Raw genomic sequence first — 15556 nt, 5'->3', positions numbered from 1 at the left:
TACCTTCTACTCTACTGTTGTGTGGATGTCCTAGAACAGGCAACACTAAATGAAGTACTGCGATCAAGGCCAAATTACACTGGATCTCAGCTGTTTCTGAGTGTCCTCTCCACCAGTGGCGTCACTAGGGTTGGTGTCACCTGGTGCAATAAAATGTGTTTTGCCCAGCTCTGTAAGCCTGCCACCTGGTCCTCTTTTTCTACCTTTTTTTTAAGTTTTAGCAGGCGGATGTCCAATCTTCTGCAGATGCAGTTTTTGTCCACGAAGTTCTTGCAGCGGTATTCTGAACTTGGGTCTTTTGAATCTTATTGGTTTTTGGCCTGATGGCACAGTTCTATTTGCCTAATTGTTGCCCACCCCTTCTAGTTCAATGCTTGGGGATGTCTCAGAGTCTATGAATACTTTGAATGTGCCCTGTGCTGGACTAATAAGAGGCATTTTGACTGATTTCATATCTTGGAGTACAAAACACAGGTCATTCTCCCTTCCATTCTTTGGTTACTCTGCATGGCTGCATTGCTTTCTACAAAACTGAGGACTTAGTGTAGAGTTGGATTGTAACCTAGAGGGTGTGTCCTCAAAAGCTTTGCCAGTGTCCAATCACCTGAAGGTAACATGGTCAATGAATACTTTGCCTGTGTCCTGTACTGTGTTTAGAGATATGGAATTTACAGGTAAGTCAAATGTCTTCTTATTTGACTAAATAAATAACTGGACTTTTATCTGGACTGGGTATTTTTTCCTGTGTCAAGAAAAAAAAATAATGTCCTGTGACAATATATTTTCCTCTCTTATTGATTTAGTTTGCCTCTTAAAGACTTGATTTTCTCTATAATCTGGCAAATCCCTTTGAAAAGTCTTTCTTTTTATGTTTTGCCTCTTGATCTGCTTTATTTAAAAAGCCCTGAAATTAATTTGAATATGAAACATAATCAGGTAGCTGTTGAAATTGAAGTAGTTTCTACTTTATCCCATTAATACATGCATCTATTTTAGCCATTTTTTTCTGTGCTTATGTTTCATAAACAAAGCATTCTCTCCTACTAATATTGAAAATATCAAACCATTTTTCTGAATCATTGTCCATCAGTCTATCGTTCGGTGGAACATCTTATTTTATGTACCTTGTGACAATGCCTTCCTTATTATATAGTCCAATGTTTTTTTATGTTATATCCCAATTGCTTAAAAAAAAAAAAACCTTAATACAAATCTATTGCGTGTCGATCTAAATAACCAAAAATATCTAAGGTAACATAAAACAACACTGTGTAAAAATAGACAGCATTCAAGTGGGAAACAAACCGTAAAACAATAACCAGCCCAGCACTAAACATATAAATCTACCTATAATCTCCTTTTCTAGTACACTTTTTAAATTCTTACAGACTGTCCCTTAGGGACATCATATATAACCACTGCTCAAAATGACAACTAGAAGCAGGAATATACAGTAACTATGCCGATAGTGTCTTTGAAGTATGTTTAATCTATAACCTGCCCTACTATGCAAACATCTCTAAATAAAAATAACAAAAAATTGAGTATTTGTTTTATACTGTTGCTAAGACTGCGTCTGTACATGAATTGTGGTATTTCGCTGACCACTGGCATTTCAATGAGGTGGTTGAACCATCAGGGACTATGATGACCAAAATGTCTTTTTATGGCTTGATAATGATAAAATACTCACTGCCCAGGAGATTGCTTATCACTTCAAAAATAAGATTGAGACGATTTGTCTCGAGATCTCCGCTCTACAGACATCTCCCTCACCTTACACTCCCTGTCCTCCTGCACAATCAATACTTTCCTCTTTTGACCCAGCTACTATAGAGGAAGTCACTAAACTTTTTTCTAATGCCCACTTAACCTCTTGCCCCCTGGACCCTGTTCCTTCTCAAATACTACGGTCACCATCTGATTCAATCCTACACTCCTTAATGCATATCTTCAACCTCTCACTCTCTACTGGCATCTTCCCCAACCCTCTAAAACATGCACTAGTCACTCCCATACCAAAAAAAGGCCTCAGACCCCACCAATCTTAACAACTTAAGACCCATCTCTTTGCTCCTTTTGCCTCCAAACTCCTTGAACGTTTAGTCTACAACCAACTGAGCAAACACCTCATTGAAAATAACCTTCTCGGTCCTCTTCAGTCTGGATTTCGCCCACAGCACTCCACAGAAACTGCCCTCCTAAAACTCTCTAACGACTTACTAACAGCCAAAACCAATGGTCATTATTCCATACTCTTACTGTTGGACCTTTCTGCTGCCTTTGATACAGTTGACCACCCCCTCCTCCTCAAAACTCAATTTGCTTGGTCTCCATGGCTGCACTCTCCGTTGGTTTTAATCTTACCTATCTCATCGCACCTTCAGTGTCACTTACAACTCCAATTCCTCTTCTCCAACTCCCCTTTCCCTTGGGGTCCCCCAAGGTTCTGTCCTTGGACCTCTACTATTCTCGATCTACACGTCCTCCCTGGGTCAGCTGATAGCCTCCCATGGCTTTCACTACCATTTATATGCTGATGACACCCAAATCTATCTCTCTACCCCTCAGCTCACCCCATCAATCTCCTCACGCATCACTGATCTACTAACAGACATATCAGCCTGGATGTCACACGACTTCCTCAAACTTAATCTATCTAAAACCGAGCTCTTAATATTTCCTCCCCCACGTACCCCTTCGCCTGACTTCTCTGTCAAGATCAATGACACATCTATCAGTCCATCCCCACATGCCAGGGTGCTAGGGGTAACCTTAGACTCCGAACTGTCCTTTCAGGCCCACATACAAGCCCTGTCCAAATCATGCCGCCTTAGCCTCCACAACATTTCCAGAATACGCCCCTTTTTAACTAATGACACCACCAAGCTTCTAATTCACTCCCTGGTCATCTCTCGCCTCAACTACTGCAACTCCCTCCTCGTTGGATTACCTTTACATAGACTATCCCCCCTTCAGTCCATAATGAATGCCGCTGCCAGACTCATCCACCTTACCAGCCATTCAGTGTCCTCCAACCCTCTCTGCCAGTCCCTGCACTGGCTTTCACTCACCCAACGAATAAAATTCAAAGTACTAACAATAATTTACAAAGCCATCCATAACTCTGCCCCCAGCTACATCACTGACCTAGTCCCAAAATACCAACCAAGCCGCCCTCTTCGGTCATCCCAAGACCTCCTGCTCTCTAGCTCCCTTGTCACCTCCTCCCATGCTCGCCTCCAGGATTTCTCCAGAGCTTCTCCCATCCTTTGGAACTCCCTACCCCAATCTGTCCGACTGTCCCCTAATCTATCCATCTTTAAACGATCCCTGAAAACCCTTCTCTTCAAAGAAGCCTATCCTGCTTCTAACTAACACTGTTTTACTTCCTCCATCAGCTCATCCCCCACAGCTATTACCTTTTGTATCAATTGCCCCTTCCTTTTTAGATTGTAAGCTCTAACGAGCAGGGCCCTCTGAGTCCTCTTGTACCAAATTGTAATGTAAATGTAATGTCTGCCCTCATGTTGTAAAGCGCTGAGCAAACTGTTGGCGCTATATATATAAAACCTGTATAATAATAATAATAATAATACTGGATAAAGGTGACAAGCCCTCCCAATTGTTTTGAAATGTCTCTGCAATGCCCCCTCTGTCAAATGTTTGACTTCCTAAACCTTTGGTTCTGGGGTGTGGTTGCCCTTGTGTTCAATCCATTATTTCTCTTCCATCCTGCTATTGGCATCACAGTATACACAAGTGTTTTACTGTAATAGCCTTTACATATAGGTGTAATTTGCAGGCCCCTAAGAAATGCTTCACTAGTACCATGTCATTTTTTTGGTGCCCCATCAGTTACTTGGACCAAACTTCAATGTCCACTGTCCCTTCTTTTCATTTAGCTTACACAAATGTCAGGATTTAGTATCATCCTGCTCCACTACATCTAGCTGAAATGGTACCCCTGTTCCTGGTGCTGCAAAATGGCCTGTTTAGCAGCATGGAATGCAGACTGATGCTCTGACCCCCATGAGATCTCCAGAAAAACACTATTCAAATGCATGTCTGTGCTTCCTTGTTGGTAGAAGGTGGGGGAGACAGTCCATGACTAACTTGCACATGTGTTTCTAAAAAGAATATATATATGCCCCAGTCCACACTATTTCCAAGAGTTTTACTTGTGTGGCAGGTCCGTAGATTTGGTTCCTATTTACAACCCATCCTCTGTTCTCCAAGTTCTGTATCAGAAGATGCAGTGCCTTAAGTACATCATCATAGTTACAGAGATCATGATTTAGTCCGAAATTTGGGTGTTCATATATACTACTATATGTATGACATCCTAATGTTGTATTATATGATAGCACTATTATGCACTGATATATCCACTTGCCAACCACGCACTGTATGTTTACTGCGACAGTGTGAACTGGCTTTGCAGCATCACGTATTTATTAGACATGTGCTATTAGTTTCGTACAAAATGAAAATTCCTATGAATTTACAGAAATTCGTACGAATCCGAAATATTAATTTTTATGCATACGAATTCCGTACGAAATATGAAAATTCATTTACAAATTTCTGATCCAAATTCGGAACGAAAATTCGCAATTAACGAAAAGTTAACAAACCTAAAAGTTAAAAACCCAGGAAGTCAGAACAGCACAGGGATGGTGGGAATCCCCCATAATGATAAATTCATCAAAACGAAAATTCGTAATTGTTACGAAAAGTTAATGAACCTAAAAGTTAAAACCCCAGGAAGTCAGCACATAGATAGTGGGAACCCTATGGGAATTTCTATGCTTACAAATTTCATACGAAATATGAAATTTCGTTAACACATTTTGGAATTTCGGATCCAAATTAACAGAAACATGACTGGTGTTTTGTTCACCAATCAGAGGAAGTCAGCACAGCACAGGGATGGTGGGAACCCCACATAATGGGCACAGCGGGTGTACACTCAGACCTGTCAACTCAGCACAGGGATGGTAGGAACCCCTCATAATGGACATACAGCAGGTGTACAGACCTGGGAACTCAGCATAGGGATGGTGGGAACCCTATGGGAATTTCTATGCTTACGAACAGTGGCGGAATTATCAGGGTTGTACCAGTCGCATTTGCGACTGGGCCCTTGAGTTCCGCCACTGTAGGGGGGCCCGCCGCCGCCCGGGAAATAGTCATTTACATGGAGAGTCCCGGTAAGCTCCGCCCATCCTTTCCGGCTGCTCCGCCCATCCTCCCCGCCCATCCTCTGCTCCTGCACTCATGGGGAGAGTCCCCGCCCGCTTCGCCCATCCTCTCTGCCCGCACAGTCTCCGCCCATCTTCTCTGTCCCCACCCGCTCCGCCCATCTTCTCCAGCCACACTTTCACTCACAGGCTCTGCCCAGCCTCTCTGCTCGCCCAAACAAGACCAAGCAAGGAGGAGGAACAAAGTGATCTGCAAGTGAGTGGCACCCATCGCTTAATAACAACAATGCCACTGATACCCCCCACACCACCACAACTGCCACTGATACCCCCCACACCAACACAACTGCCACTGATGCCCCTACACCACCACAACTGCCACTGATACCCCTACACCACCGCTACTGCCACTGATACCCTCCCACACACCACCACTACTGCCACTGATACCCCCTACACCATCACTACTGCCACTGATACCCCCCACACCATCACTACTGCCACTGATACCCCCCACACCACCGCTACTGCCACTCATACCCTCCCACACCACCGCTACTGCCACTGATACCCCCCACACACCACCACTACTGCCACCGATACCCCACACACCATCACTACTGCCACTGATACCCCCCACACCACTGCTACTGCCACTTTTACCCCCCACACACCACCACCACTGCCACTGAAACCCCCTCCACACACCACCATTACTGCCACTGATACCCCCCACACAACCACAACTGCCACTGATACCCTCCACACACCACCACTATTGTCACTGATACCACCACTACTGCCACTGATACCCCCCACACACCACCACTACTGCCATCTGCCACTGATACCCCACACACCACCACAACTGCCACTGATACCCCCCACACCACCACTACTGCCACTGATACCCCCCACCACCACTACTGCCACTGATACCCCCTCCCCCCACACCACCACCACAGATACCCCCCACACACCACCACTACTGCCACCGATACCCCACACACCATCACTACTGCCACTGATACCCCCCACACCACTGCTACTGCCACTTTTACCCCCCACACACCACCACTACTGCCACTGATACCCCCCCACACACCACCATTACTGCCACTGATACCCCCCACACAACCACAACTGCCACTGATACCCTTCACACACCACCACTACTGTCACTGATACCACCACTACTGCCACTGATACCCCCCACACACCACCACTACTGCCATCTGCCACTGATACCCCACACACCACCATTACTGCCACTGATACCCCCACACCACCACAACTGCCACTGATACCCCCCACACCACCACTACTGCCACTGATACCCCCCCACCACCACTACTGCCACTGATACCCCCTCCCCCCCACACCACCACCACTAATACCCCCCACACCAGCACAACCACTGATCCACCCCACGATGACCACTACTGCCACTGATCCACCCCACCATGACCGCTGCTGCCACTGATGCCATCCTGCAACCACCATCCTTGCCATTGATACCATTCCCCTCCCCACCACTTATCACATCCCACCCCCCCAACCCCCACCCTCACCACAGATCCTATCCTTCCACCACCACTGCCACTCATCCCATTCCATTCCCCTCCACCCCCCTCCAACCATCACCCTTTTCACTGATCCCATTCCCACCACCACATCTGCCACTGATCCCATTCAACCTCCCCTATCACTGATCCCCCCCCCAACCACAACCCTTGCCACTGATCCCATCCTCCCTCACCACTGCCACTCATCCCATTACCCCACCACCACCGCTACTACTGATCCCATCCCCACCCAACCACCACTGCTGCCACTGATCTCATCCTCCCCACAGCTGCCACTCATCCCATCTCTCCCTCGCTACTGCCACTCATCCCATCCCCCACCACGTATGCCACTGATCCTATCCCTCCTCAACCACCACTGCTGCCAATAATCTCATCCCCCACCACCACCACTGGCACTCATTCCAGGGGCGTAATTACAGGGGTCAGAATTGCCCCTGAACACCTGGATGGGGGAGGGGGGCATTTAGAGGAACAAATCCCCTCAATTTTTCTCCTGCAGCCACTAAAAGTGCTTCTCCTTCTGTCCCTCTCATAGGCAGTAAGTGACTGCAGGAGGAAAATGGAGGGGATTTGTTCCCCCTCCTATCCAGGTCCTGCTGCCCCAGGATCAGTGGGAAGAGCCCTGGCTGGAGGTCAGGGGGGGCCCTCCATGGTTTCTTGCACCGGGGCCCTGAAGGTTCTAGTTACGCCAGTGCTTATGAATTTCATACAAAACACGAAATTTCATTAACGAAATTCGGATCCAAATTAACAGAAACATGACTGGTGTTTTTTTCACCAATCAGAGGAAGTCAGCACAGCACAGGGTTGTTGGGAACCCCTCATAATGATAAATTCATCATAATGAACTTTCGGTATTTTAACAAAAAGTTTACGAATCCAACGAAAATTCGTATTTTGTACAAATCCAAATTGAATTTCGTACAGGAATTACGAAATACGATTTTTTTTCGTATGGAACGAAACGGAACTAAATGACATTATTTTTTGACGGCGCCCATGTCTAGTATTTATATTTGATTCTGCATTTACGGGTAGGAGGCGTGCCCACCTGGCTGTGCTGTGATTCCTCATAGCACATGCTGATCATGAGTCCTGGCCAGTGATTGACCTCCTGCACCCGGCGATCGGTTCTGAGCTTCACTTGTTAGGCACATATTTAAGCCCTACATGTTATCACTCCCTGTCCAGTGTTATTAGTACAGTGACCGTGCACATTAGCACTAATTGCCGTAATAATGTCACGGATGATGTCAGTGGCAGTTAATTCCCACATAGTGCCAGTTAGTGTCAAATCGCATGCTGTCCCACTATCAGTCACTGATCATTGTCATTACTAGTATAAAAAAAATGTAAAAAAAAAAAAAATCCAATATATATCCCATAGTTTGTAGATGCTATAACTTTCACACAAACCAATCATTTTACACTTACTGGATTTTTTTTTTTTTTTTAACCAAAGACATGTTGAAAAATACATTTTGTTCAAAATGTATAAAGAAATTTGACTTTTTTTATAGGATATGTTTTATAGCAAAAAGTAAAAAAATATTTTTGATTTTAAAATTGTTGGTTTCAGTTTGTTTATACTGTATACTAAAACAAAGTGCCTTGCCAGATGGGACCCCCCTGCCTATTGAGAACATGTGGCCTTGTATGGGTCGGCAGGGAGGGGGGAGGAGGTATGAATTTTGGCAAGAGCCGACTCTTTTCCTTGTCTTGTGTGTGGGGTTCTCCTTAAATAGAGAGAACCACTTGAAGTTTTTTTTTTTTTTTTTTTTACTGGGGGGCCTCTATTGATATCTATATTAGATCCTCATCCAGGATAAGGATAAGGGTCTGGTACAGATGAAGGGATCCCTGACCGTTTGTTTACAAGCAGAATTAAAATAGCCAAAGCTGTCATTTGCAAGCAATATAAATAGCATTTTTCATGGTAAATATCAGAATATTATATATAAAGTATCTCGCAAAAGTGAGTACACCCCTCCACATTTTTGAAAATATTTTATTATATCTTTTCATGTGACAACACTGAAGAAATTACACTTTGCTACAATGTAAACTAGTGAGTGTACAGCTTGTATAACAGTGTGCATTTGCTGTCCCCTCAAAATAACTCAACACACAGCCATTAATGTCTCAACTGCTGGCAACAAAAGTGAGTACACCCCTAAGTGAAAATGTCCAAATTGGACCCAAAGTTTCAATATTTTTTGTGGCCACCATTATTTTCTAGCACTGCCTTAACCCTCTTGGGCATGGAGTTCACCAGAGCTTTCCAGGCTGCCAATGGAGTCCTCTTCCATTCCTCCATGATGACATCACGGAGCTGGTGGATGTTGGAGACCTTGCGCTCCTCCATCTTCTGTTTGAGGCTGCCTCACACATGCTCAATAGGGTTTAAGTCTGGAGACATGCTTGGCCAGTCCATCACCTTTACCCTCAGTTTCTTTAGCAGGGCAGTGGTCATCTTGGAGGTGTGTTTGGGGTCGTTATCATGTTGTAATACTGCCCTACGGCCCAGTCTCTGTAGGGAGGGGATCATGCTCTGCTTAAATATGTCACAGTACATGTTGGAATTCATGGCTCCCTCAATGAACTGTAGCTCCCCAGTGCCGGAAGCACTCATGCAGCCACAGACCATGATCCTCCCACCACCATACTTGACTGTAGGCAAGACACACTTGTCTTTGTACTCCTCACCTGGTTGCTGCCACACGCGAACAACGCCATCTGGACAAAATAAGTTTATCTTGGTCTCATTAGACTACAGGACATGGTTCCAGTAAGCCATGTCCTTAGTCTGCTTGTCTTCAGCAAACTGTTTGCGGGCTTTCTTGTGTATCATCTTAGAAGAGGCTTCCTTCTGCGATGACAGCCATGCAGACCAATTTGATGCAGTGTGTGGCATGTGGTCTGAGCACTGACAGACTGCCCTCCCCACTACTTTAACCTCTGCAGCAATGCTGGCAGCCCTCATACGTCTATTTCCCGAAGACAACCTCTGAATATGATGCTGAACATGTGCACTCAACTTCTTTGGTCGACCATGGCGGGGTCTGTTCTGAGTGGAACCTGTCCTGTTAAACCGATGTATGGTCTTGGCCACTGTGCTGCAGCTCAGTTTCAGAGTCTTGGCAATCGTCTTATAGCCTAGGCCATCTTTATGTAGAGCAACAATTCTTTTTTTCAGATCCTTAGAGAGTTCTTTGCCATGAGGTGCCATGTTGAACTTCCAGTGGCCAGTATAAGAGAGTGAGAGTGATAACACCAAATTTAACATACTTGTTCCCCATTCACACCTGATACTAATGAGTCACATGACATCGGGAAGGAAAAATGGCTAACTGGGCCCAATATGGACATTTTCACTTAGGGGTCTACTCACTTTTGTTACCAACAATTTAGACATTAATGGCTGCGTGTTATTTTGAGGGGACAACAAATTTACATTGTTAGCCCTTGTACACACGGTCGGACATTCCGACAACCAAATCCGTTGGATAAATTCCGATGGATTTAGTCCGGAAGTGGTCCGGAAGTGGTGTTGCATACACGCGGTCGGACTAAGTTGTTGGAATTTCCGGTTGCCAAGAACACGGTGACGTGAGCCACGTACAACGGGACTAGAAAAGGTAAGTTCAGCACCACGTCCGGCACCCTTTGGGCTCCTTCTGCTGATCTCGTGTTTATCGCGTGTTAGTAGAAGTTTGGTTAGAGACGATTTGCGCTTTTCAGATTTGTGCTTCAGATCGTTACTGCTCTTCAGTTTGTGCTTGTCGGTGTGTATCTGCTTATATCAGTGCATGTAGTCAGTTAGCATTTGTTGGTCATTGTGGACTATATCTTGGTATATAGTACGCTTTGATTTTCAGTGCTTATTGTCTGCTCATTTCTGGTTTTCAGTTCGTTCTTTCAGGCCTTGCTGTTTATCGGTGCCTTCTGTAGTCTGTTATGACCAGCCGACCGTTTTCAAGCCATGTTTCATATACATACTCATTGTAGAGTTCATTCTGTGCAGGGGCTTGGTGTTTGGCTTTTAGCTTTGACACAAGCCCGGTCCATGAACAGGGCGAGGAGGAGTTTGTGGACCAAGAATTGGTTGTTCCAGCGTGACCAGTTCTCGCACATGCCTTTGCTTCGTGAGATCTGGGAGAATAATCTTGATGATTTCAGGAATTATCTCCAGATGACAGACCCCGTTTTTCACTGTCTGCTGGCTTTTCTGTTCCCTTAGATTAGGCTCATCGCCATGCTGCGCTACTTGGTGACAGGGAGAAGTCTTCAGGACCTCAAGTTCTCGACAGGCATCTCCCGCCAGGCTCTGGGAATCATTATTCTAGAGACCTGTTCTACCATCATTCAGGTCCTGCAGAAGGACTATATGAAGGTAAGTTTTCTCCTTTAACATCACATTCTATGTATTTAATGTTTGCTAATGTGTTGTATTTCTTTCCTCATTCCCTAATTACCATGATTGCAATATGCTCTAATTGATATGCTGTGCCCCTTTGTCCTCATGCATGCTTTTCAAGCTCCTTTTTTTTCCTTCATGCATATTTGCCTTCACTAACTTCCCCAGCATGCTCTTCTGGGGCCATAAGCCTATAGTCTAGTCACTTAGAAATGTATTTTGTCAGCTCCATAGTATTGATTTCCCCTAAACACCCCATAAAATGTGTACAAATGTTATATGTGTGCTTAAATTCATGCAGTGCCAGAATTTGTTTTTTGGTTGGGCCAAACTCATCAGGAACCCCCTCCCCCCAACTTCTAGGTCAGCTGATAGCAATCCTCTATATGCTGACTTTGCCAAACCCAATACACACTATATCACACCAATACCTACCTTTTTTCTGGTCAGATTTATGGATGAATTCACCAAAGCATGTAGTGCAAGGGCCTGCCTCAATACTTTCAAATGCTACAGTTTAAAGTTTTTTTTTTGCTCTTATTATTATCTTGATAGGTAATAGCAGAATGTCAAAATGTGCTTCCATTTGTTCCTTTTTTTGTATTATGACACTTCTTACCTGTCCGGTGGGCTGCCAATAGTGTAAGTAAAGAGGGGCTGGCCAAAGTATCACACATTATTTATGCATTCAGCTCTCAATGTCCAAAACATCCCCCCTCATTTTTTGCAATGGGCCATCAGGTGGGGGGGGGGGGGGGGGTGAGTAATGTGATAAGGGGACCTTATACTTTAGGCTTTAAATACTCATTTCCAAAAATGTTATACTGATATTGTCCAAAAAATTTTGTGTCTAATCTGCTTGCAATCTTGATGTGCAAAATTACAAAATTTTTTCTTGTTTCACTCCACAGTTTCCTTCAACGCCACAGGAATGGCAGACTGTGGCCTCCCACTTTGCCAGCCGTTGGGACTTTCCCAATTGTGGAGGTGCAATTGATGGGAAAAATGTCTGCATCATCCCACCCCCCAACTTGGGGTCCTACTAATATAATTACAAGGGGTATAATAGTATCGTGATGTTGGCGGTGGTGTCAGCGACGTATGACTTCCTGTATGTGGACGTGGGGAAAAATGGCCGTATGTCGGATGGTGGAGTGTTCATGTGGACGGAATTCTACTGGCGTCTCTAGAGTGGCATTCTGGGTTTGCCACCTCCAGAGGAGAATGTAGAAGGACTCCCTTTCGTTTTCGTTGCGGATGAGATTTTGGCTCTGGCAAACCACCTGATGCGGCCTTTCCCGGTGAAGACCCTCACACCGGATCAGAGGATCTTTAATGTGTGGCTGGCCAGAGCCAGAAGAGTAGTGGAGAACACTTTCGGGGTAATGGCCAGCCGGTTCCGCCTATTTTTGACGCCAATACACATGGCGGAATATAAACTAAATCATATTGTGCTTGCCTGTTGCATTCTGCAAAATTTTTGAAAAAACATTCTGTAAACTATGTGGCCTCAGCTGGCCCTGATGCAGACTTAATGGAAAATGTGAACCTCACGGCCCTTGAAGCTGCTCGTCCTGGGTTGCCCCCCCAAAGCGCCGTGAGGTCAGAAACCAATACATGGAGTACTTTGTGGGTAGGGATGCTATTGATATGCCAGACATTGTCTGAGAGGCATTTTTTTAATACATTTTTCTTTGAAACTCCAATAATCTTTGTTTTCATTTACTGCTTGGCTTTGTTTTAGGTGTCTCCTAGGTTTTTATGGTGTTTTTTTGGGCCTTTTTCTCCAACAGTGCAAACCCAAGTTCAGAGCAAGATGAGGTGACAGTCTCTTCTTCAGATAATCTTATTATGTTGTGGGTCTGCTACACACACACCTTGTTTTTGTTGATAATGTATGTAGTGCATTACTGACAAAAATATTGCTAATTTTCAGCACCATGGCAGAAATATGTGGGGTCATGAAAATGGCGTGATTGTGGAAATGCCATCCCATGCCTAATGTCAACATGTGCTATCTCCCATAATGGGGTATCAATGTACGTGTTTTGGGGGTGCAACCCCTTCATCTCAGCCACTTTAGTAGCAAAGAAAATCGCGATTGCACTCCATTATCTCCCTAATGAGGATCTAGGCACTTTCACTGGTAAAATGCAATTCTTCTTCCACAACATCCACATCACCTAAAAAAAAAACAAAAAAAAACCACACCATGTATTATAAATATGCAGATATACATTGATTAGCTTACCTGAAGCTGTGGTCTCCGACACTCACCTGTTGTGGTGACAATTTCGCCAATTTCGACAATCTCTCCTTCCTCCTCCTCCTCTGCTTCTGGTGTTGGTATTTCCCCTTCTTTGGGGGATGTGGGGTCCCTGGTGTCCTCAGACGTCCCGAGTCTTCTCTCCCCTATGAAAATGTAAAAAAGGAATACTTAGCATACAGAGGGCAGAAATAGTAATATGAAACATTGCTTGGAAGTGTCGTACAATTGTGTTTTTTGGCAGAGTTCAAAGGTGAAAACATTATTTTTGACACTTTATAAAGCTGGAATACTTACCTGTTGTGTGAACAAATGTAGTCAAGTGCAAGTTGGCAAAACATAGTTTTTGGAGTGGGCTAACGAACGATGTTTATTACGAACGATTGAACCCATGAACATGAAAGTGGCCATTTTAAACTGTACAACATTAAATCAAAGCACATGGAGCAGTATGCAAGCAATAATAATAATATGAACACATGACAACTACTTACTTTTTTGAAGAACTCGCTTGATTCTTCTGTACTGATCATGCTGCCTCAGTTTCAGGTCTGACCAGCGTTTTCTCAGTTGATCCTTGGATCGTCATACCCCAAAATTCTTCTAAAGATTCTTCACAACTTTTGTCATGATCTTGGCCTTTCTGATATTTGGGTACGGTCCATACTTCCCATCATAGTCGTTCCTCTTCAATATGTCCACCATCTCCAACATCTCAACAAAAGACATATTTGAGGCCTTAAATCTTCTCCTTCGGGATCGGGACGTTTCTGGCTCCGGGCTTTCCTGGTCCTCCTCCTCGTTAGTAGAATTATCATGCCCCTGCTGTGTCTCCGCCATGTGCTCTCCCCACTGCACCGAAAGAGAAGGGAATAGTCGAGAAAGAACGTCTGGGGCGGGCGGAGTTTCACGCATGCGCACTGTATATAAAACGCAACGCGCGTGTGTCGTACGTACTATCTGTGAGCAGAGTGAGGAGCTGACACGCCAATCGTTCACACGAAGGTACAATTTTACATTGGTACATCACTAGCCTATACTGCTTCTATATAGGCCTATGTTGGGACAAGATTAGGAGAGTTTAGCATGACATTATTATTATGGTTTGTCTTGTGTTGTATCTTGCAGACAAGATGGATCCCTTCCAGAAATCGCATTTTATGTTGCTATTCATTGATCTGCTCAGGGAGCTGCCCTGCCTGTGACAGATGAACAACCCCTTTTATAAGGACCTAAGAAAGAGGAAGGCAGTGCTGAAGAAACTGCTTGGTTTTGTAAAGACCATAGTCCCCACGGCAGATATGACCTATGTGAAGGCCAAAGTTGGTACCTGAGGAGTACATATCTCAGGGAGAGCAAGAAGTACCAGAATTCCCTGAGATCAGGAGATCCAGATGCCATTTATGTCCCCAGGATGGTGTACTACGAGAGGCTGCATTTTCTGGCAGACCAGGGGGAACCCAGGCCACCACTCTACCGTCTTCCTTCAAGGCTTCCTTCACCCCCAGTTGAGGCTTCCGATGTCCAACCTGGGCCTTCCAGGCAGCAACATGTGGAGGGGCCCAGCTTGAGACAGGTATAGCATTGTTGAACATATTTCTTATCGTACATTTAATGATGTTAACTAGATGTTATTATTGATCAGTAAGTTGTGATTTAACAAATTGGTTTACATATCAATAGACAGTAGTGACCAAAAATGATTGGGACAAGAATGAAAAATGCTGGGCTCAGAATGATAGTCTGTTCTATTTGTTAACATTCAATTTGCAACAGTCATGAGCACAAAATTGTGTGATTGATGACCAAAAAACTAAAACTATGTCCCATTTTCATACACAGGAAGACCTCAGCCGGGAGGAGGCTGCGGCCAGTGGCAGCCAGGAGGTCGACCATTGCCCTCCTCCTCCTCCTGCCACAACTACAGGAGACGAGCCATAGCCTGGAAGGAAGCCTGGAGGGAAGTGCTTAAGAAAGACCAGAGAGTGATGGCCTGGGTTCAGTCTGGTCTGACAGAAGATGCAGGCTCTTGTAGGACCACAGCCTGGAGACATAGATGGCATCTGCTCTTCCTGATCTC

The sequence above is a fragment of the Lithobates pipiens genome, unplaced genomic scaffold (assembly GCF_037356315.1).
Source record: "Lithobates pipiens isolate NorthernLeopardFrog02 unplaced genomic scaffold, aLitPip1_a1.2 Scaffold_22, whole genome shotgun sequence".
Classification (NCBI taxonomy): Eukaryota; Metazoa; Chordata; class Amphibia; order Anura; family Ranidae; genus Lithobates; species Lithobates pipiens.
This window is presented reverse-complemented; position numbering follows the sequence as displayed.